The sequence below is a fragment of the Myotis nattereri genome (assembly GCF_964212035.1).
Source record: "Myotis nattereri genome assembly, chromosome: 7".
NCBI lineage: Eukaryota > Metazoa > Chordata > Mammalia > Chiroptera > Vespertilionidae > Myotis > Myotis nattereri.
In genome coordinates this window covers 26035221-26058697 of record NC_138082.1, presented here as the reverse complement: position 1 = coordinate 26058697, position 23477 = coordinate 26035221, and the positions used below count along the sequence as shown (strand labels likewise).

At 46.0% G+C, this 23477-nt stretch overlaps 1 protein-coding gene across 1 annotated transcript in view; it reads left to right on the top strand.

Moving 5' to 3' along the window:
- The first annotated feature begins 601 nt into the window (after nucleotides 1–601).
- SERPINE2 (serpin family E member 2) overlaps nucleotides 602–23477 on the top strand; it is a 54252-nt gene continuing 31376 nt past the window's right edge. The window contains exon 1 of the mRNA XM_081095500.1: nucleotides 602–833. The gene's annotated coding sequence lies outside the window, so the exon portion shown is untranslated. The remainder of the gene's footprint in view (nucleotides 834–23477) is intronic.

Here is a 23477-nt window from a genome sequence, read left to right as displayed (position 1 = left end):
AGGTCCAGTCCCCTCGGCTGCAGCTGCCGCTGGAAAGGGCTGGATTCCCAGCACTCTGCGGTTCCGCATGCTGTCACCGCAGCCAGGGACCCAGTTTTCTGAATTCCCTTGTCTGCCCCGCTTAAGGCAACGAGCTGCCGCTCCTCGTCCCCGTGGCTGGAGCAGTGGGCCCTGGGGCACCCTGAGAAGCACCTCAAGGGGTGATCTACCCCTTCCTGGCCGCGACCTGGGACCGTTATCCCCATCACCCGGACCGACGGGCACTGTCCCGAGGCGCTCCCCTGTCTCTCCCAGGGGACAGCTAAGACCACTCGCCCAGCGTCCCAGGGACGCGCCGGGAGCCCGCGGGTCCCTCCTCCTCCCACCTACACCCGGATCCGCGCGACCCACGTGCAGCGCGGCCCAAGCGGACGCCGCACCTCGGGGTCGCCGCGTCTCCTGGCGCTTTCTGGGCACAGTGACACGACCGTGACCCCTTGGGGGCGATATCCGCGAGGCGGCGCAAAAAGTGGGGGCGTCCCAGCGTGCGGGCGCGGGGACGCGGCGGCCCGCTGGCACACAAAGGAGGCGGCGGGAAGGCGGGGCGGGGCGGGGCGGGATTGGCAGGAAGGGGCGGGGGCCGGGTGGCCGGCGATAAAGCCCCCGCCGCGGCGGCTCCTGGCTAGCGCTCCGGGGTGCACTGGCTGCTCCCGCTACTCGAAGTCTGCAGACGCCACCGCCTCTTCCTCCTCGGATCGTCCTCCTCGCCGCCGCCGCCGCTCTCCGGCCTCCGATCACCCGCCGCGCCGCCACCCGGCTTCGGCTCGCCCACCGGGGATCCCGAACCAGGGGCGGTGAGTACGGGGGTGCGCGCGCCGGTCGGTCGTGGGCGTCCAGGGCCGGGAGGGGAGCAGCGGCGATGCCTCTGCGCCGGGGACTGTCCCTCCGCGCGCCACTGGCTCCCGGCTGCGACCTTGCTCCCGGCTGGGAGGCTGCGGGGCGCGCGGGGCCGGGGGGCGGCGGCGTCGGGGCGGAGGAACTTTCTCAGCCGCCCTCAGGCTGCGGCGGCCGGGGCTGCTGTGCGCCCGGCCCCTGTGCCCCGAACCCGGGCAGGGCGAGGAGGGTCCGCGCCGCTGGGGCGTCCAGGTGTGCCCGCAGCTGGGAGTCCTGGGGAACGCGTGGTTTCTGCGGGTCCATCCTAACTGGCCCCGTAGCCCTGAACCCGAGGTGCCCAGGTACTCCCTGGGCATCCCCTACCCTGTAGTTTGCATGTGCGCCGCCTTACAAGGAAAGACAAACGGACTCTTGTTTCCATTGCCTGAACGAGGTGGGGGTGACCAGTGGTTTTGGGGGTGGGGATGGGGGTGGGGGCTTAAATTGGCCGTTGCCATCCGTTTTAATCCTAAGGAGCAGGTCTCTGCTATTTTCACCTTCTGTACCCATGGGAATTGCGATGCTGGTTAGTGACTACAGGTAAGATGAAAAGTACTCCGAAATTCCAGGCGGAATTGGGTATTTGCCTACAAACTGATTGGGAAGGGAAGGCTCCGATTACATAAGACAGCACTCACTGTACCTGAGGTACTGTGGAAAGTGCCATCGGAGGTTTTCGTGTTTTAGGGAAAGAAAAACAGTCCTCATGTGTGTCTCTTAGAAATCTCAAATGCTGCCGTGTCTTGCTTTGACTACTTTGCAGAGAACATTCTTCTATTTAGCATCCACATGAAAAGGTGTTTGAAGGTTTGACTTCCTCTTTCAAGCCAGGGAGCAATTTACTTCTCTGAACTGCTCAGGAACAATGTCCGTGATAATTTTTTTAACTTTGGAGATTTTACATCCAAAGTTGAACACAGATAACTGAAAGAAACGTAAACGTTGCTAGTTTGTCTATCTAAAGCGCACCTCCAAAATCGAAGACACTTTCCAGGCTTTCTGCGGATCTCAATCAGATATTATGTGCTGTTTGCAGTATTTCAGCAATAATCTTCTTCAGCTCTGCAAACGCAGGTGTTAGCCTAAATAATCGAAGGTTTCTTTCAACCCTTACATTTTGATTCTCTATTAAAATAGTGTTTGCAAAGATTGTACAGTGTGAGGCAATTATTGAAGGTCATCAAGATGTCATCTATCTTTTATCCTTTAAAAAATGAATATGTACAGAAAATTTCTGCCTCCCATGAGCGTCACATATGGGTGTAATTTTAAAAGGACAAAAATGACTCAGTCTGAAAAGGACATCAATTTTCCGATCCAGACAGAAGGGATTAGATACTAATCAGATTGAGGTGGCAGAGTTTGGAAGTGAGGTGGTGAGTTGGCCAGGTCCCCGCTTCTCCTCCGTGTGGCTGCTCTCGATCCTTGACCGTCTCAAATCCAGTGACCGCCACCCACTCTAGCTACTTAGTGCTCCACATCCGAGTCTTGCCCTTGGCCAGGGATGCTCAGCTTGTGAAATAAGACACTTCAGCATCTCAGTGTCTCTGAACCATCCTTCCAGGTTGCTGACCAGCCTTCCCATTGCAACTCTTCTTCAACACAAGAGATCTCTCCTCTTCCTCCTTCCCTTTGGGCAGGTGACTTCATGGCCCACTCTACCCTACAGTAGGGCCACTGGATTAAAATCTCTCCATGTCCTACCCCATTTCCCTCCTACAAACTTTACCCAGTCATCCAGGAATCTCCTTAGGCATCTACTGTGTCCAGGCACTAAAGTATGGGAAAGATAGCAGGTACCTGCTCTATTTGAATTATCGTTCTTGTGGGAGGAAACAAAGAGCAAACTGAATTATGCTACCATAAAATGTCTGATAATAAAACATAAATAGGGTAGAATAATAGAAAAAGTCAAGTTGGAACTGGGAACATAGAGAAGGTTAAAGAGAAGGCCTCCCTGTGGCAGTGCCTAATGTCTCCCTATGAACTTTTTTCCCTTTTAAAGGTATTTTTAAAAATCCCATCACCTCCCTTATCTCTGTATCCTCACCTCATCTCCAACTACCACCATGTCTCCCCGGGCTTCTGAAATGAGTTAGCACTGCCCCTTCCTTCTGAGCTCTCTGCAAGCCGGCCAGAGTCTCCCCACAGCAGAAGACCCACAGTTCCTGAGTGGGTCACCCTGCGGGTGCTCTGCAGACCTGACCTCCCTGTGGAATTAGATGTGATCTTTCCTTCCTCCTCCTGCTTTCTTCCTCCCATAGTTGCCACCTCCTCCTGCTTTTCCTTCTGCCTCCCTGGCTTCTCCACTCCCTCCTGGGGAGACTCAGGGCTCTGTCCTTAGTCTTTGTGTAGCCTTTGGGCGACCATGTGCCCACAGCTCCAACTTTCACCAAGTACAAAGTGAGTCTCCAGCTGGTGACCTACAGGCTGGTGGACTTATCCATGCCCTTTAGGGAAAACCTACAATAAATCCAAAACTGGTTTTAGTTCTCACCATCCATTCCAGACTCATTTCATCCTTAGCCCAAGTTTGTCCCTCTCTCTTTAAAAATTATATATATATATATATATATATATATATATATATATATATATTGATATATATATATATGTTGATATATATATATGTTGATATATATATATATATATATATATATATATATATGATTTCAGAGAGGAAGAGAGAGAAATAAACATTATTGATGAGAGAGAATCATAGATTGGCTGCTCCTGCACACCCCCCACTAGGAATCGAGCCTGCTACCAAAGCATGTGCCCTGACCAGAAATCGAACCATGACCTCCTGGTTCATAGGTCCATTCTCAACCACTGAGCTACACCAGTAGGGCTGTGTTTTTGTTTTGTGTTTTTTTGTTTGTTTGTTTAATATGGTGGCTCAACCATTCACCAAGGTGCTAACGCAGGAACCTCACAGTGATGCTAGTCTCTTCCAGCTCTTCCCACATCCAGACAGCCGCCAAGTCGCATTGCTTCTTCATGCTGTGAAGTCCTGGAAACCTCTGCTGGGTCACACTGGCCCTGCCCTGCTTCAGAGTGTAGAACTGGCAAAATGGTGGCCAGTGTGTCATCTGCAGCTGGCAGATGTGTTGTTGGCCTGGACAAGTATACAAACACTGAGTTATATTTAGAAGTATTAAGATGTCATTTGGATTTATAGCTTCTCTTAAAAGTCAGAAGACCTGGAACATGAGGCTAACATTCCTATGTGGCAACACTTGGCTGGCATGGAGTTTCCAGTGCCCGGCCACGCTGGAGGTTGCTTGCTTTCTGGTTCCCCTGGACCTGTGGCCCTCACTATAGTAGCTTTCTGGCTCCCAGGGGCTCTGAGCTAGTGGCCACAGGCTGGGAGACCATGACAGCCTGTGATTCCCTAGTGGCTCACCACCGGTCTGCCTGCTCTCTCACACCTGGTTTTGCACCCCTTTCAACCGTCTTCCATGTACTCCTCCTGGATGACTTTCCTCCTGCCCCTCAAACCCAAATCTGCTGTGTCCCTCCTGAAAAGAAACCCAGTGCCTCCCTCTTGTCTTTGGGACAAACCCAACTCTGACAGGTTGGGTGTCTCAGATTGAGAGGTGAGCTCTAGCATCTTTCTATGGCGTTGTACCCAAGTTTCTTTAAGGATCATGGTTGATACATGAATTGGGATGCAGTCTCTGCTGTTTACAGCCATCTCCACAGACCTCTCCACCCTGCTGCTTTCTCAGGGCCTCCCTGGGAGGAAGGGGGGCATGGTGGATTACACATCCCAAACAGTGGGGGACTAAATATGGGAGCATGGGCTGCCCCACCTACTCTCAGCGTCTGGAACATGGAAGGCCCCATTTAACACATGGTACCCAGAGTCAGACAATATGTTCCCAAAGGCACTCAGCTGCATTGGACAGGCCTGGCTCAACAACTCCTTAGCACTCAGCCAGGGAACATTCCACAGTGCGCCACTGTCCCCCACAGGGACACTCTAGGATGCCAGCCATTTGTAATGACTGAAAGCCTAAGCTTTCTTCAATCCCTTCCCATCTCCCTGCCTCCAGCGCTTCCCAAAACTTTTATTTTCTTGCAAAAACTTCCTGCAGACTCCTCGTACCTTCCTTGCCTTTGCCAATACTGAACCGCTGCCTAGAATTCTTTTTCTTCATCTTCTGTCTGCATTGATTGTCTGGGAATCTTCCCCCCTTTTCAAGACCCAGGTCCAGTATCACCTATTCCAAAAAGTCCTTCCTGAAAATCACTACCCCCCGCCTTCTATGGCAGATCTATAATGTGCTTGCGCGCACACACACACACACACACACCCTACCCTGATGGCAGTTGCTGTGTTATAGCAACATGCTTTACCCACCAAGCCTGCATGTTAGTTTCATTTGCACCTGCAGGGGTGCATGACCCAAAGGTATTTAATGGATTTCTGAACTAAACTGTATTCCCTTTTGTTATAAGTTTACTACATATTTTATGAAAGAGTGCTTGTTTTTCAGGCTGAAAGGGAGCTCTGCCCCCAGACCTCCACCTCTGGTTCTGGTACTTCTGCATTTACGTAATATTACCGGGTGGGGGGAAAGTAGGTTTACAGTTGTTCATATGGAAAAAGACATGCAGGTTAGGATTATTACAATAGCTCTGTTAACTGTTTCGTGTACTCACAACTGTAAACCTACTTTTGCCCCACACTGTATATCTTTATGTTAAAGGAAATCTTTGATCAGCCATGTCTTCTGAGAGTGAGCATTACTTAGGAAAAAAAGGCCAGGAGAAAAAAAGCAGAAGCCTAATACAGAAGTGCTTCTGTGTCTGTGGTCAGTTATCCTCATCTGAACTTCTCTTGGCTTGGTTCTGTCTTCCTTGAGGTCCATTGGCTGGGCTGTGCTCTATTTCATGATTTGTACAAGGTAGGAGAATGCTTTCTGCTTTATTTCCATTAATCTTCTCCATGATGGTGATGCATGCCTTCTTGCTGGCTTTTCCCCCCAGTAGTAGTTTTTGGCCAATGTCTTCAGCCAAGTGCGATGGAAAGAGTCCTGGGTTGGAAGAGGGTTTGGGCTGTGCCTACAATGATTTGTATAGCTGGCCACCTAGAACTTAATTTCTTTGTCTATACAATGGCTCAATGGGTATGTTGAAATAATTATCAGAAAGGTGTCTTATTTTTTTAAGAAATGTAAGTTCTAGAGTTATTTTTCTGTCTGATCCAACTTTCTCATAAATATCAGATCTAGAGGAAATTTTTTAAGTGTATTTTTTAATTTATTTTCCCATCCCCATTTATCCCCTCTATGCCCTCTTCCACTTCCACCCTAGAAATCACCACACTGTTGTCCATGCCCATAAATTCTCTCTCTCTTTTTTTTTTTTTCCTTTTTGCTCAATCCCTCCATCCAGCTCTCCATCCCCCGATGAACAAAGAGCTGTCTGCCTGGTCTCATGTTTATCTACATGAAATTCTTCTTTTTCTTTTACACCTATGAAATCATTCAGTTTGGCTCTTTAGTACTCAGAAATAGCACTGAGGGCCAACATGAAGATTTATTTAGTTTGTATTCCTAGTTGGATGGATTCATAAAACATATTAAGTAAATTGTGTCCCATATACTTGGCTCTTCTTTGTAAACCATTATCTTCATCCATAAATGTGCCCATCTTTTCTTTCCAAAACCAACTTTCCTCGTAAATAGATTACAGGTCTGACCTGAAAAATCAGTGTTGGGTTTAAAAACACACACATACACAAAACCCTTTGGTATAGAATGGAGTCAAAGATGCAGCAAACTACATCTTTAAGTTATTTGTTATCCACAAGTTCACAGTTTGCCTATGAACACTGAGAGATTAGTAAGATTTTATTTCTCTTTTGAGAAATGCCGCCTTTCACCCAGCAGTCCAAGTCTGTTTACACAGTCAATGATTCTCCCCATATCCTGGTTAGATTTCTAGGTCTGGATGTAAGCCCAGTCCAGAGAAGTTGGCATTCCCTCTGGGGCTTTTTGTGCATGTGGATGGCTACTGAGCCTAGGCAACCTTCTATTTGTAATTCCATTCATGCATATTGACAAAAATGTCCCCTGTTTCATCCTTGAATTCCTTCAAAGGTTGAGGTGGACACGCCCTCGTTCAAGATTAGATCCGGAACACCTGATGCTCTTGCTTCAGTTTGACCTCAGACTTTGTCCTTTGCTTCAGAAGATAATTCCAGAATTGCAATCCACAGTGCCTTTCTGTTTTTATCAGTTCATCCTTGAGACAGAGATAATGTAGAGGTGATTTCCGTGTAAAAGAAGAAAAAAATCTTTTGCAAAGGCAGAAGGATTTGTTGTAGTGACTGCGAATCTTGGTAAATATACTTGGTTTGTTTTTGTAATGTCCTCCTCAGCCCTGCAGTCAGAACTCTGGTAACCTGGAGGATTAGCATCAGTTCTTTCCTTTCCATTTAGTGCCAACTAATATAGTTCTAGAAAAAAAAAATAACTGCTTGATTTTAGCCAAAGTTTTTAATGGACCAAATTTTGAAAGTGGGTTTGGGTATGTGAGAGAGTTTAACGCCAACTACAAAGTCCACTTAAAATAAGTAAGGTGATTGTAAATGAAAATAGATTTTTCTTTTTTTATTTTAAGAAAATGCTGTGTTGCCAGCACCGGTTTGGCTCACCTGGGGGCTGAGGGGTCCCAGGTTCGATTCCGGTCAAGGGCATGTACCTTGGTTGCGGGCACATCCCCGGTGGGACATGTGCAGGAGGCAGCTGATCGATGTTTCTCTCATCGATGTTTCTAACTCTCTATCCCTCTCCCTTCCTCTCTATAAAAAATCAATAAAATGTATTTTTTTAAAAATGCTTTGTAAGTAATGCAGTGTTTGCTTCCTCTGCTAATTTTTTGTTCATTTTTAAAATAAGAAATCCACTTAGGAAGAAATTATGTTTATGGAGGATTTGGTTACTGTTTAGATTATATGAGCTATCAACTACGGCATTATCTTTTCTTAAAAGGGCAGAAACCTAAATAAAAAGAATTGACACAAACATGGGGTGTGAGGTGGAGCTATTGGTTTGCATTGCCACCCCTGGGGATGGCAGAGATGCCTCTGGCCCTGGAGGTGACTGGAACCAATGACTCAGGGCCTTGCTTCTCTCTTTTCTCCCTCCCTGCCTCTTGTCTCTGGAGGTTTTCTTGATTCGGGGACCATGACTAAAGGCAGCTGCAGGCTCACCTCCCTACAGCCTCATGATCAAAGAGGAAAGAGGGGCTTTCTGCCATTTCCAATTGGAAAAATCCTAGGGAGGCACTCCGATTGGCTCAGTTTGGATCATGTGCCTTTCCCTGGACCAATGGCTGTGGTCAGGGGAATGGGATATTATGATTGGCCAGAGTCTGAGTCACATGTTCAAGCCTGTGGTCAGGAGGGGCGGGAGCACTGAGAGAGGTGTGCTGCACAGGCAAGTTACCCCAACTGCCATTAGTTTGTTTGCAGTTGGCAGAGGCTCTGTGCTGTCTCCGGGAGCCTTGGGTTTGCCTGTAGGACAGAGGCAGTATCCTTTCCACTGGAACAGCTGGGAAAGAGTGTGGAGCAGCCGGAGTGTCCTCCGTCATACATACAACCTTGGTGTGTCAATGCCAGAGCCTGAACCCAGGTCTGTAAATGTGTGAACTGTGAGCTGATACCACGAATGTTCAAAGATTTATTTCCCATCAATTTTCATAACTTCTCAAAAAGAAATTCCTGTCAAACAATATGCCTCCTCTCAAAAGAGCATCTTCTCCCTTTGCTGTGCACAGGTAATAGCCTTCAATCACAAGCCAAAACACTCGAGACAGGGAGAGGCTAATATTTCTGTGTTATGTTTCAAGTAATGTTTTTATGCCTTGGACCTCACCTGCCCCAGTTTGTTCCTTCGACACTTGTTTTCTCATGGGACTCAAACTCTAAAATTAATACTGACTTTTGGGTTGAAAAGGTAGAGTGCATTTACCCAGGCTCCAAGGGAGTAACTTAGACTGAGCTGGGTCAGACTCAACATGACCAAAGGAAAAGTGGGGCGTGATTTTTAAAAGATGCCTAATTGAACTCCACAAACCTATGAAGACTTAGCTTAGATTATTGTTTGAGATTTAACTTTTCCTAGTTTTTATTGTTCTTTCTGTTTTAAATAGTTACCTTTATTTCAAAATTTGTCACATCTAAGTAGTATATTTAGTTCCCCTCCTCCCCCCCTTCCTTCGTTTCATGTAGTAATCTGGAGTGTGGAGGATTGGGAGGCCAGTGGTTTTTGGTCTGAATCCAGATTTGATCAATTACTAGCTGGAGGCCAGGAGATCATAGCCAATTTGCTAAACTTTTCCAAGCCTCAGTTCCTTCATCTGTGAGTTGGGCATGAAGGTAATCATGTGTTAAGTCTCATGGGGATGAGGTAGAGAGTATAGTTCAGGTGCTGAGCACAGGGGTTAGAATGGAGCTGACTTCTAGGACATGACGTGGAGGTGGTGGGGCTTCCGTTTGTTCTGGTGAGCAGTTCATTCCTCTGGAACTCATGTTTCCTTTCTGTCTTTGACCTGGAGAATGAGTGACTTGCTCTGTGTGTTCACGTGCTTTGTTTCCAGACTCCTTTCCTGTAGCACTCTCGGTTGGCAGTACTCCCAGTGATCAGTGGTCATCTGTCCTTCCTGCAGGCTTCCAGGTCTTCCAGGACTGGCTGTGGAGCAAAGGATGGTTTGTGCATGAAATAAACTCCCTCTTACTCCTCTGTGTGAGGAAATGTGAGAGCTGTGTTCCCAGGAGGTCTTTCTAGGGGCACATTTCAGGCTAACCCTGTCAGGCGAGGTGTGTTTTCTTTCTTATGTTAGTTACAAAGAATGAATAAAGGTCTATGGAGTAGAAGAAACTCCATTTGGCTTAATATTCCTGTCTTTGCAATATTAGACCAAATAATAAAGAGCATCCAGAGTCTTCTTTTTTTGTTTTTCAGATGTGAAAATGTCATTCTTACTGTATCCAGTGATGTCCAGATACCCAGTAATAACCATTTGAAACACATGCTGAATGTATTTAAAACATGTGGTCATTTAATTATGATTTGATTCCCTCAGTATACAAAAGAGTTCTATGAATATTCAATTAACTTCAGCAAGCGTACCCAGATAGGAAGTGTATTCTATGCTGCCATTAATATGATTTTGGGGGAATTTACTGGCAAATATTCATTTGGGATTTTACACAGCACTCAGTGCACACCCACACCTGAATTGTTGCTCGGACAGTGGGATGGTAGATGTCAGGGAGTGTGTGTGATGACTTAATTATAAAGAGAGCTTTCTTTCTAACGGTGGGGATTTTCGCTTTGAAATTCATTTACCGATAGACTCATATCATCTTATGCCAAACCTGTGTTCATTTCTTAATGACATGTTAATTAAAATAACCATTTGGAGGATTGGCCAGAGATGCCAAAGTATTCATAGTAAACCTGTTCTTGTGCAGCAAGGAGGTAAATTATGAATATTCAAGTGCTAGTCATACTAATGTGAATTAATTCAGCAAGTCCTTTCAACATAGTTGTTCCAATGCATGTATATTTTATCACTTATTAGCCTAAAATTTCTGTGAGGAGGATAGTATTTTTTTCACATATGCCATGGGCAAAATTATGCTTTTGTCTTACTCTCTACCTGTGTTCTACTTATGTGTGCGTCTTTTCTGCACTGGTTGGAGCCCTTGAGGATTGTTTGGTCTGTCTTATCATTCTGGGCTCCTTCCACAGTACCTGCCCAAAGATGCTTGAAGGGAGCAGCAAAGGAAAGATGATGGATCATCAGTGTGTCGAGTACTGTTGGGCACATTTTATATATGATTGTGTTGAATCCTAACAGCCCTTGTAACGTAGAGATTGGTACTAGTTTATAGGTGAGAAATCTGAGATTCGGGTGTGTGAAGCACCCTGCTGAGACTTCCCCCCATGTGTCTCTGCCATGGAGATATTTTGTTCTGAAGCATTATGTGCAGTGGATGACTGAGGCAAAGCAGTCATTTAACTTCTCCGAATACCCACAGGTGAAGGGTCGGGACATTGCTGCACAGAGGATGAATTTGAGAGTCCAAGGAACCTGGGTTTAAACCCAGGTAGGTCTATGCTTAGTAGTTTGTGGACACAGAAATACACCCCAATCTCTGCCCCATTTCCATAGCAAGAGAATGGAGATGATACTGCTGTCACCTTCCATGCAGCAAAAGACAGAGTTGTCCCCGTTTCACAGACGGGGAGATAGGAAGGACAGTGATTTAGGTCACTTGGCAAGGTCAGGGCTGTGGCAGGTTGAGAGCTCATGTCTCTGCTCCTGTCATTTGTCACCTCTCCAGATGCCAAGTCTGGGTACAGTGTGGTGACAGATCTGCCACCACCTGTCATCCACCCTTGATTAGTCCTCAGAGTACCCCACTGACTTGGGGACAGTTACCATCCATTTCTTAAAGCCACTTGGCTGATTCATGCCTACTTTTCTCCGTGTTGTTCATTTCTGTGATCTCAAAGAGGATTATTCCCAGAGAGTAAAGAGATTCCCCAAGACTTACTCCAGATGAATCTGGCCCACACAGGTCTTCAAAGGACTGGAAAGTGGCAGCCCTGTTGTATTTGGGTGACTTTCAGTTTAAGAGCTAGTTTTTAAGCACTTATTGTATTAACAGGTGCTCTGAAGGACACAGAAGTATCCACAAAACAGATTGACCTTTGAGGATCTTACATATTTAGGTAGAACAGGCATATCTGTGATACTTGAACAATACAACATAGTCTAAAACAGTGGTCGGCAAACTCATTAGTCAACAGAGCCAAATATCAACAGTACAACGATTGAAATTTCTTTTGAGAGCCAAATTTTTTAAACTTAAACTATATAGGTAGGTACATTGTTATTAACTTAATTAGGGTACTCCTGAGGCTTAGGAAGAGCCACACTCAAGGGGCCAAAGAGCCGCATGCGGCTCGCGAGCCGCAGTTTGCTGACCATGTGCCCTGACCCTCAGTACCGCACTGTTTCACTCACTTCTGCCGAGTGAGTGCTACAGATGCGATGCGCAGCGGGGGCAGACTGGGGTGGTCGGTGTGGACTGAATCGCTGGAAGCTGCATGAAGTCTCTCCATTCCCTCTTGGAGTGAAAGGACTCAGGGGGAGCAGTGTGTGACCCTAATGACAGAGCAGTCACGGGCCAGCATGAGCTTTGGGCTACAAAAGCTCTTTACAGGCACTGCCTCCCTGCATCCTCACGGCTGCCCAAGTTCATTCTGTAGATGTGGGCCAGTGATGGACCATCTCCAGGTCTCAACGTCCTCCCACATGAAATCAGGGCTGCAATTCCTGCTTCCCAGGAGTCCAGGAGGCTCAGCAGTGCTAACAGCAAAGCCCCTCACACATAGGAGTTTCTCACATGTCAGTCCTCACTCACATAGCGTGTGTGAGAGGGAGGTCTGTGTGTGCCCTGTGTGCGCTGTCGGCGGGGTTGCAGATAAACACGAATGCCCAGGCAGCCCTCATGAGTGATGCAGTCATTTTTTTTTCCACATTGCTCTCCACAAAACCCTTTTTGCCCTAAATTTTGTAGGATTGTTGTTGACTTGTATCCATAATAAAGAGTTGGTCATTTAGTCTCTCACACACTCTCTATGGCTAAATTCAAGGAAATAACTCCTTCCAGGGAAGAGATTCAATCCCTGAAGAAAAAACAATGAAAGTGTTATTGTCAAATGAAGTTTTATGAGGACTGTTCAAAAGTATCATGGTCAGTGATCCGCTGTGGGGAGCCGGAATGTATTTTTACCTCTGAGGGCAGCTGTCCTGATGCTCCAGGAAGGCTTCTTGTGGCTTAGGATGGATTTTTCCGTGACAGTGTCACACAGAGATTTGCAAAGTGCTGTATCCGAGACAACTTGGACGAGAAGGAGCTGATGGGTTCAGACAAACTGTTAGACAACTCAAACAGCGATGACAGGCATGTAGACGATGCCTGGGAGAACTCTGAATAAAATTGCTTCTTGGAAGGTGGGGATAGAAAGAAAAGTACTATTTCCAAATCATAATATGTGTGATTTTTACATATTGGTCATAAAGTTCTTTTAGTCCAGTTAACCAAAACTTGGGTGGGAGTGGAGAAGGGTTGTGGGAGATCTTCTCATTGGGAAAAAGGGAAGGCTGTCTTATTTTGGGAATTATCATCATATATTGAAGCATATGTAATTAGAACCTAATCAAAGAAAGAACTTCATCCTGGGAGAAGAGGTGCCCCTTACCGTGTGGGAAAGGGTCGTCAGATGTACTGAAAACTCTTTTCTGCATCTGGGAACTAAAGGGAAGGCAAAAGTTCCAGAATGGGATCAGTGCCAATCCTGAGGGCCGACTGAGGGAATGGAAAAGGACCTGGAGGGATTGAATAGGTAGAGGCAGGTGACAGAAGCATAAGCATCTCTGCTCTCTCTCGGGAGGCATATCCATGTGGTTTCTCATCTCTTCCTTGCTATGTGATGTGGGCAGATGACTCACTCTGTCTGCATCTCTGTTACCTCAACTATATCCCAAGCTTAAGTGACATTCAGTGAGATAGCATGCACAGAGTAGGAGCTGTATAAATGTCCCCCCTCACATCTCCTAGGCAGCTACTCACCAGCTTCATTGTTGATGAATAGGACATCTTCTCCATAACTGGTTATGAGAAATTGGAGAAATTTAGAATATTTCTCTCCTTATAAAATTTTGACAAAAAGAGGCTGGGTCTCCTCCATCCCTAAAGATTCCTCCATTGGTAGCTTATAGCAGAGGTTAGACAAAGGTGACAAGAAGTTTCATGAAGTCATTGGTTTTTAATTCCAGAAATTCATGTTCTTCTGCCTTAGCTTTGGATGTGGGAAAGTGAAAGGGCTGGTCCTGTGAGAAAAAGTCCTGTGGTGCCTGAGACTTATGTCATTTCTCAGGATGGTGTCTCGTGTGATCCTTGTAGCAACCTTCTGAGGTACAGGATGGGAGAGGGAATTATCATTGATTTCATAGATGAGGAAACTGAGTCACAGAGCAGGTATGTGATGTATCTGAGGCAAGGCAGGCCTAGGATTAGACAACAGGCCTATTCCACAGTTGTGTTAAAGTAGAAACAGGTTTTTCCTGGGAAATAGCTGAACAGCTCTCCTAACCCCACCAAATCCCTTCGAAATGCATCAGCAGGGACGTCAGCAAAGAAGCTAAGTCAAGCTAAAGGGAGAACCTCAGTGTTAGGTGACTAAAGACGTTTGGAATTGTGCTTCCCATCACTTCAGATGGTTTCTAAGGTTTGCGGAGCTTTGCTGGTCCACTGGTTGTCGGGGGGAAATTTAACTGTAGAGCGGTCATCTTCTTAAATATATCTTTGTGATTTTATTTGTTTACAAACTCTTTGTACTGAAAGAAGAGAGCAAAGGACCAGAGATAAAAGCTGAGGAGCCCTTCTTAAAGTGGTTACTAATTATCTTCCCTATCCCTCATTCTCTCTTCCTACTTTAGAATATTTCTAGATCCTATGCCTAAAGATACATATATCTCTATTTACTTATTTAATTTACATAGGAGGATGTTTCATATAATTTCCCATTTCCAACTTCCTTTGCATAACTATTTTACCTGTAATATGTACCCAAAACTTACTCTGAAGGAGGTGGATGGGCTAAACCTGTTTGCGTCTCTTGTACTACACCCGAGTAGAGAGGGGACTCAATTACAAGAACCAGAATGGGTAACTGAGAAAGAAGAGATGAAAGTATACCCAGGTACCACAGAATCACTTTTGTGGCTGCCAAAACTTAGTCCAAAGCATCCCTGGTCATCCAATGAAAAAATGGAATCCATTTTTTTTTAATGTGAAATCTTTAATATATTTGGAGAGGGGGTAGGAAGGATGTTTTCCGTCTGTTTATTTCCCTGAGCCATTCATCCCTGAACTTGGGGACATGGGTGGGTTAGGAAGCTGACTGAACTACACTGAGCTCTTCCTTTGTCTTCTTCCTTCTCAGGTTATGAAGCACAAGTTCAGTCCTGCCTTCCCTCCATTTGCCCTGGGGAAAAGGTTGTAAATAAATAGTCAGTGGTGCCCAAGGGAGAAGAAAAACCATAGGCTGGGTCATCAAATGGTGCTGCATTTTATTTGTGTGAAGTCTGAGATGCTGCCTGCTTAGGTGGGCTCTCTGGAGATGGCATTGCTGAGGGGCATCCACAGCACAAAACACAGAAGATAAACTAGATTTGTTAGGACCCCCAGGATTGTTACAGGTCAGAGAGACAAACAGTTACCACACACAAGAGACAGAATTGGAAGATGGCCCCTTGGCCAGTTAGCACGTTCCCACATTAACAAGTCTTCATGGGAAGCCCAGTTGTTACTGGGTTAATTGGTAAGTACAGTATGAAAGTAAATGAGAGAGATTATGGCTCAAGTCACAGACCTCAACCTGAGTTAGTTCCCTATGGCCTGTAGGGCAGTTCCTAGTCAGATGTCAAGAGTTCCACCAATAGTAGGTGCCTTCATCCCCAAATGTTGGGGACATCTACGCCTTAGTTATAGATAAGACCTTAGCCCTTGATGTCAAGTTTTTGAAACAGATCATTTCTGAGTTCTATCATTATTTCTCATTCCATTTCTTAATTTTTGGAACAAAAGCTAAGGGTTAAAGGTTTGCATATCTAACGAACAACAGTAAGTTGTGAGTGGTACTTTAACTCATTTGATAAATATGCATCAAGTGTCTACTATGTTATTTGACTCTAAATTCTGATGCTTTGAATTCTTTGCTAGTTTGATTATCATTTGTCTGTTGCCAGAATTGCTCATCACTCTCTCGTCTTGGCTAGTAGGGTAAGATTTTCACCTCTTACTAATTGGCTGGATAGAGGAACACTAATGATCGAATTTAATGTGATTGCATGTAAAGTAAAGGCAACTTGACAATTTCCTTGTTCGCCTGGAACGCTTAATGCTACCTGCCCTGTTCTACCTTGTATCTTAGTCCTCTAAGTACTTCTATCCTCTGTTCATCTACAGCTCAACTTCAGCCCGTGCTCTCCCTTCATCCTGTAATGTCTTCCATGTGCTTGAGTTGTGGTACAGGACCTCAGCTGTCGCATTAAGCAGGAAATCTGAGTATTGTGCAAGCTCTAACGTTCTATTAGACATGGACAATGATCTTCAATCTGTTAACTCCCCTTCCCCCCCAGGCCCTGAGCCTGGGCACTCCTTCTTTGGCACGTGTTACTTTGACAGTCTCTTCCTCATTGTCACACATTCTGCCATCTCCCATTTGATCAATGGTCAAGAATATTGAGGCAGCCTTTCTAACTCTAGGGAGGTGCTGTGGGCACTTGAGATCACTGCTTGGGCTCCCAGGTGAAGGATGTTCTACGTGGTCCCTTCCTGCTGGCAGGCGTTTTGCTGCTGTTTTGGAGATTTTCTCTGGGCCACAGACATTTGAATCAGTCAATTCTAGGAGTGTTTGTTTTCTCAGGAAACACAGCCCTATTAAAGCCATTGTTTTGAAAGTCACCCAGAGCATTAAAAATCTCAGGTCATCAATTCATAGTGTGAAAATTTAGGAGTGGTTGGGGTGCTTCAGGCAAGCAATATTGACTTAAATGTGTGGAGCACTTTAAGACAGCATTTGATTGTACATTTTAAAATGGGGAACACAAATTGAAATTCCTCCTGGGAGCTTTAAATCATGCATTATATGTGCAGTATTTTCAATTAGCTGCAGAAAAAGAAATCTGTTCCGTGTGGCTCTATTTTTACAGCTGGGAATTGCTCAGAGAACACAATTGACTATTTCATACATGTGAGATTTATTTAAATGATTCATGGGGCATTTGCAATTTAACCAACAATTGAAAATATTGTTGCCATGTGGCAGGTAAAACCAGGAAGTTATTTTGCATTCCTGAAGAGGTGCTCCGAGCTCAATATACCCTTAGTCCAAGGGGTTAGAGCAGTATTGAGATTTAGACTTTCACATTTCATTCCTGGGTTGTGCCACACTGTGGTCAGAAAGAGAATGCTCAACTGCCTGAGGATTCTGTGGGATGGTGCTCTCAGGGCTCTCAGGAAGGACCCGAGGCACTGGGCATTCTCCATTTCCCTCTCCTGTTTTCATCTACCAGACACAGACGAAAGATCAAATCCTTTCCCCAGCTCTTATCTGACTTTCTATTTCTCCCTCTCCTCCTACCCCCCGCCCCACAGTACCCCACCATTCTTTGCCACCTGTCTCACATCAGACATCACTGAGAGAGATTATTGATGCCGAAAGCTAAGTTGAGTCTTGGGATGGACCAACCATGCCCTCCATGGTGGTTCATAAACATATCTAGGAGTTTGGAATGCATGTTCCCACTGAAATGATGCTGTAACAGTGGTCAATAGACACTTGATGTTAGGTGATACTGTATTACCGCATTATTGCTCAAGTGATTCAGAAAAAGGTTAATCAATCAGGCATTTTGTGGGCAGAATTAAAATCATAACCACCAGTTTTTAATTTTTCTCTAAATCAGTGGTTCTCAACCAGGGGTAATCCTCCCTCTCTCCTCCAGGAACTTTTGTTGATGTCTCCAGACATTTAATTTGGTTGTCACAATGAGGGGAGGGGGAAACTACTAGCATCTAGTTGGTTTAACCAGAGATAATGCTAACCATCCTATAATACACAGGACAACACCCAGCCCACAACCTCCCCCCTCCCCAATGTCAGTAGATCCAATGCTGTGAAAGCTTGCTCTAGAACTTCTTTTAACAAATGACTTCCCCAAATAATTTAGATCCCAACCTGCTTATAAGATGGTGGCTTCTGTAATCAAGGTTAATACCTGAAGTGAATCATGTTGGTTGTTGAAGCCTGCTTTCTTCATCAGTGCCTTGATTACATAGAGAGCACCTCGGTGTCCCATGTGCCATGTTAGATGATGGGGAAGAGTGGTGACAGGACCCACAAGGTCCCTCCCTGCCCCACCCTCAGGTACAAAGAGAGGGAGAGGAGACAAATGCTCTAGCCAGAAGGAATGCACATATGGAGGGCTGAGGCTGGAAAGGTTCTGCGACCTCCCAAGGGGAGAGTGTATGTCTAGAAGGAAGAAATCCAGCCCAGGAGGCCAACTGGGTATCCTTGCTGTTTCAAAGGACCTGGCATATATGGCATACTGTTCTTAAAATGTTCGCTCACCTTCTTGGCACTATGTGTTTTAACCAAGGTCTCCTCTCTGAGAAAGATTGTTTCCCCAGGTAGGGATTTTCCCCTGAAGTTAGGGAGGGAATAAAACCCTCAACTAAGTGCCAGGCGGGTAATTAATCACTTTAACTACGAACAATCATGCTTAAGCTACATAATCTTTACTCCCTGGAATGGAGATAAGAAACGCCCTAACCTTTGTAATAGAGATTGATAGGATTGAATCAACTGGTATAAATACAGATGTAACAAGACAGCAGGAGACAGAACTAAGAAGACAGAACCAAGAAGACAGAACCTACACAGAACCTACAGACAGAAGAACTTCGCTGGAGAGAACATGGCAAAAGATCCTGGACTGAACCTGACTACAGAAATTGGCAAGAGAACCTGACTAGAACCTGGTGACTGAACCTGGCTGGAGAACCTGGACAGAACCTGGCTGGAGAACCTAGCGAGGGAACATGGCCACAGAACCTGGCTGGAGATCCTAACCAGAACTTCGCTGGAGATCCAGAGCAGAACCTCTCTGGAGATCCAGACCAAAACTTGGCTGGAGAACCTAGCAAGAGAACATGGACACAGAACTTCGCTGGAGATCCAGACCAGAACTTGGCTGGAGATCCTGGCTAGAGATCCTGGCTAGGCTGCTGATCAACTGAACGCTGCCTCCTTGTCATTCCTTCTTCGCCGACTCCGTCCACACCTTTGGGGACCCCTGGACCCCCTGGGGCTGGACCCCGGCAAGGTTTGCATTTCATTGCAAGAGCTTAGGGAGGCCTCTGGAGGGTTTGATGCAGGTCTCGGTGACGAGGGGCATGGTCAGCCTTTCCTATCGGCAAGGTCACTGGGGCAGAGCAGACTGTGAGTTGGGTAGAGGAGACTAATGTCCTCTTCCAGGAAGTCTGGTGGCTGGACTGAGGGCAGAGGAGGTGGGAAGAGTAGGCCATGCAGGAACACTCAGAGGAAGAATGAAAGAGTTTGCAGTGGTTCTAATGGGCCCGGGAAAGGATGAAGGATGACACCCAGACTTTCTGCTTCGATTCTTGGGTGGATGGGGTGCCCACTCTCTGAGATGCAGAAACTGCAGGAACAATAAGCCCAGAGATGAGGAGGCTTTTTTCTCTGATCCTAATATTTCTGTGAAAATGGGCAAGGGGACTTTGATATCTTTCTACCCAATCTTTTTTTTTAGAAAAAGAAATTCAAGGTTTTAGAGTCTGCTCTATTTGCTAAAATTCAAGCTATTTCTCCTGGATTGCCCCTTCTTTTCAGTTACCATTGCAATGGGCTTCCCAGTTATTTCTAAGTGGCTTCCGTGTGCAGGCATCAGGCGTTTTCTGTGTTAGATATTTCCTCCATCTAAGCAAATAACACAGTGATGAGCCTCGGCTTACAATCCAGAGTCTACCACTGAGTCTCTCAACCACGGAGACAGGGTTTTTTTATGGGCTTTGTCGTACTGAAATGTTTTAAAAATTGCTTTAGTCTAATCATGCCTTATTTAAGTTTATGCTGCTAGGAAACACTTTTCCTCATTCCTGAGCCTGGCCATGGCTTGGAAAGAACACAAGGAAAATCAGCAGAGCCTGAGGCCCATTTCCTAATTCACCCAGTGACCATGAGTCACTTTCTGGTCCCATCACCAGGGCCATTCTTGGAGGCTACTTGGGGCCCTGCTGCTTCTCCCCCGAGGGCAAGGCCACCTTCTCTGAGGACTTGTGACTAGAGGCGAAACTGTGATAAAGTCACATACTAACTAGAGCCTTGAACCTCTTCTACAACAAAGAAATGAAGGGAATGGGCCACAATGGAAAAAAAGACCACAAGTAAATAGAAAAGGCAGCTTTTAAAATTCCTTTCAATTTTTAGAACTTGGAATCTGGGGACATTTTGCAGTTGAGGGAACTGTTCAGATGGGTTGGTGTGTAAACCCTAAGAGGCTGAGGATAGAGACCAAGGATGCTTCAACCTTCCATGATAATGGTTGTAAGTGGCAGAGCCAGCTTCGAGTGACCCTCAGTCGAAGGTGGAGGAACCTGAGATAGATTCCTCCTTTTTATGCCTCTCAGCAGTCTGAAAGGCAGGGGCTACTATTATACCCATTGTACAGATGTAGAAACTAAGGCACAGTGAAGTTATATACCTGTCGAAGTCACACAGTAAATTGGTAATGGAGCTTGGGTATTAACTTGGGTGGTTTGTCTCAGGAGCCTACAGAAGCTAAGAATTGAGGCTGTCACAAATTATGAAAAGGCACAGTTATGCAAAAACATTATTGGTATGTTTTTTAGAAGATTGACATTTCTAGTTGCAGGATGGGGAAAGGAATTAAAGTGAATAAAAGATCTGTCTTAAGGTACATTTGTTTGCTGACTACAATTTTAAAATAAGGGTTCTTTTTGTTTTGTTGTTTTTACTTTTGATGTTAACAGAGTTATAGATTCCTATCCAGTTATAAAAAAAATAATACAGAGAGATCCCATTTACTGGTCACCTAGTTCCCCCCAAAGTAATATCTTGCATAACTACAGGACACAACAATAAATACCACAGCTAGGAAACTGGCATTGGTACAATCCATCCACCTTATCAGATTTCAGCAGTTTTACATGCATTCATGTGTGTATGTATTTGTATGTGTGTGTGTGTTTGTGTGTGTACACATCTGTAATGTTTTATCACCTGTATATTGTGTGGTCAACTCCATAGTCAAGACACAGAATAGTTCCATCACAAGGCCCCCTCATGTCACGCTTTTACAGTCACATCCATCCCTTTCCCTCCCATCTTCCCCAATTTCTTGTAACCTCTAATATATTCTCCATCTCTATAATTTTGTCATTTTAAGACTATTTTACAAATTGAATCATAGTATGTAACCTTTTGGAATTGACTTTTTTTTCACTCAGTATAATTGCCTTTAGAGCCATCCAAGTTGCTGTGTGTATCCGTAGTCCATCCCTTTTTATTGCTGGGTAGTGGTCCGTGGTGTGAATGTGTCATGATTTGTTTAACCGTTCGCCTATTGAAGGACAGTTACTGGTCACTGGATATTTTCCAGTTTGGGGCTATTGCGAATAAAGCTGCTATGAACATTGGCGCATAGATTTTGTGTGAACAAGAGTTTTCGTTTCCCTGAGATAGATGTCCAAGATTGCTAGATCATATGGTTAAGGAACTGCCAAACTGTTTTTGCAGAGTGGCTACACCATTCTACATTCCCACCAGCAATGTGTGGTATCCAATTTCTCTGCATCTTCTCCAGCATTTGGTGTTATCGTTCGTTTTTATTTTAGCCATTCTGATGGGTGTGTAGTGGTTTTAATTTGCACTTCCCTAATGGCGAATGATGTTGAACATCTTTTCATGGGCTTATTTGCCATCTGTGTATCCTCTTCAGTGAACTGTCAGTCCGTGTCTTTGGACCATTTTCTGATTGGATTGCTGTTTTCTGTTTACTGTTGCATTGTGAGAGTCCTTTGTATTTTCTAGCTACTGGTCTTTGTCAGATAGGTGGGCGGCAATATTTTCTCCTAGCCTGCAGCTTGTCTTTTCATCATCTCTGCAGCCTTTTGTGGAGCAAATATTTGTAATTTTGATGAGGTCTGACTTACCAGTCTTTCCTTTTTTGGGTCATGCTTTTAGTATCATGACTAAGCTAGTAAAAATGGGTTTCACTTCCTGCCTCTTCTAGTGTGCGGTGCCTGGTGGTTGAGGAAGAAGCCGTGGGGCAGGGTGGACATGAGTGTGAATGATTCTTCAGCTTCTGTCTCGTTTGGACTCTGGTGTGTGTCACGATGCGCTGTTTGTCCCCAGACAGAGTGGACCTTGTCTTAGAAAGACTGTAAGGTGGTATAGTGTTAAAATGAACACATTTCCAGAATCTGTTTCCAGGCCTCCGTCTGGGACACTGGGCCCTGTCCCCATTCCTCTGCCCCTTTGTCCAGTCATATCCAGCTCATCCTCTGTGTCCACCTGCGTGGCCCTCCTCCCGTGTCCCCCTCGGCCCTGTTGATGTTGTGGAGCAGACCGTCCTTGCTGGGCCGCGTTCTCCTGGGCCTTGCAGGATGTTGAGCAGCATCCCAGGTCTCTGCTCACTAGACAGTAGCATCCTCCCCACCAGTTGTGACAACCCAAAATGTCTCCAGATGTTGCCAGATGTTCCCTGAGGGACGAACCTGCCCTGATGAGAAGCCAGGCTCTAGACCATCCGCTCCAGGAGTGTGGGGCCGAGTCCACTTTTGTGCACGCTCCCACCTCAGCACCGTGCCTGACCCATGGGTGCTCCACTAGGATTTGTGAACTAGGTAAATGGGCAAACTGTACCTACCACCTAACAGTGTTTCACATGGCAGCCTTGGAAATAGCACCCCGATTTCAAAAGAGCCAAGTGAGTTTAATTGTGAATTCAGCCCTAGAAATGCTGGTCCCTGTCGACACAGTAGAATATTGGTGCCCTCGACCTTCTTCTGCCTGGCCGATAGGAGAGGCTCCCTGAGTCTGGAGTTGCTGCCTGATAAAGCCCACATCCTCCCCTTAACTGCCAAGCAAGGGCCCTCCCCACCTAGAGGAAGAACCTCCGTCATGCACAGGCTCCCACCGACTCCCAGCTCTCCTTCTAAGAAAAGGAGGGCTTCGCAGCAGGCAGAAGGGGACCTCCCGCAGGTGGCATTCTGGAGATCATTTGGCACAGGGTGATATTCAGCCTTCACCTGCTGAGCGTCCTTCCTCTGTCGCTGGGCCCTGCCCTCTTTGCACCAGGGACGGGAGGAGAGTAGGATTGGGGCCCAGTTTTGCTTAACTAATTAGTTCAGAAAGTTCCCAGGGAGTGAGTACAGTGAACGTAAGAATAACGGAGGGCATATGAGCGTGTTTGGGGTTTTCTCTTTATACCTGGCATTTCTGTTCCCCGCACCTGAGCGATAAAGCTAGCTTTGGTTCAGAAAACAAGAACAAAGGCCATGGTGGGGCTGGGGGAGCAACCAGGTGGTGGGAGGGGAGCAGGGCCCACAGGAGGTGATGACTGGTTATGTCAGCCGTTCCCTGCTGCTGCTGCTGCTTTATGGGAAGGATGTCAGCGGTGCAGGAGGATGCGCAGCCTCCGGAGGCTGGGCCAGGCTTCCTCCTGCAAGGAACAGCTGTCTGATGAGGGGCCTGGTGTGGACAAACACCCGCCCTGATGCTCCGCACAGGAAGCTCCGGGTAACGCAGGCATCCCCACCTCTTCCAACAGGCTGTCCAGGAACCTGATTTGATAAGGGGGCTGACGCTCAGAGCTTTCATTACTGGTCACTAAACCCTCCCTTCTGGGAGCCACTAAGGGGA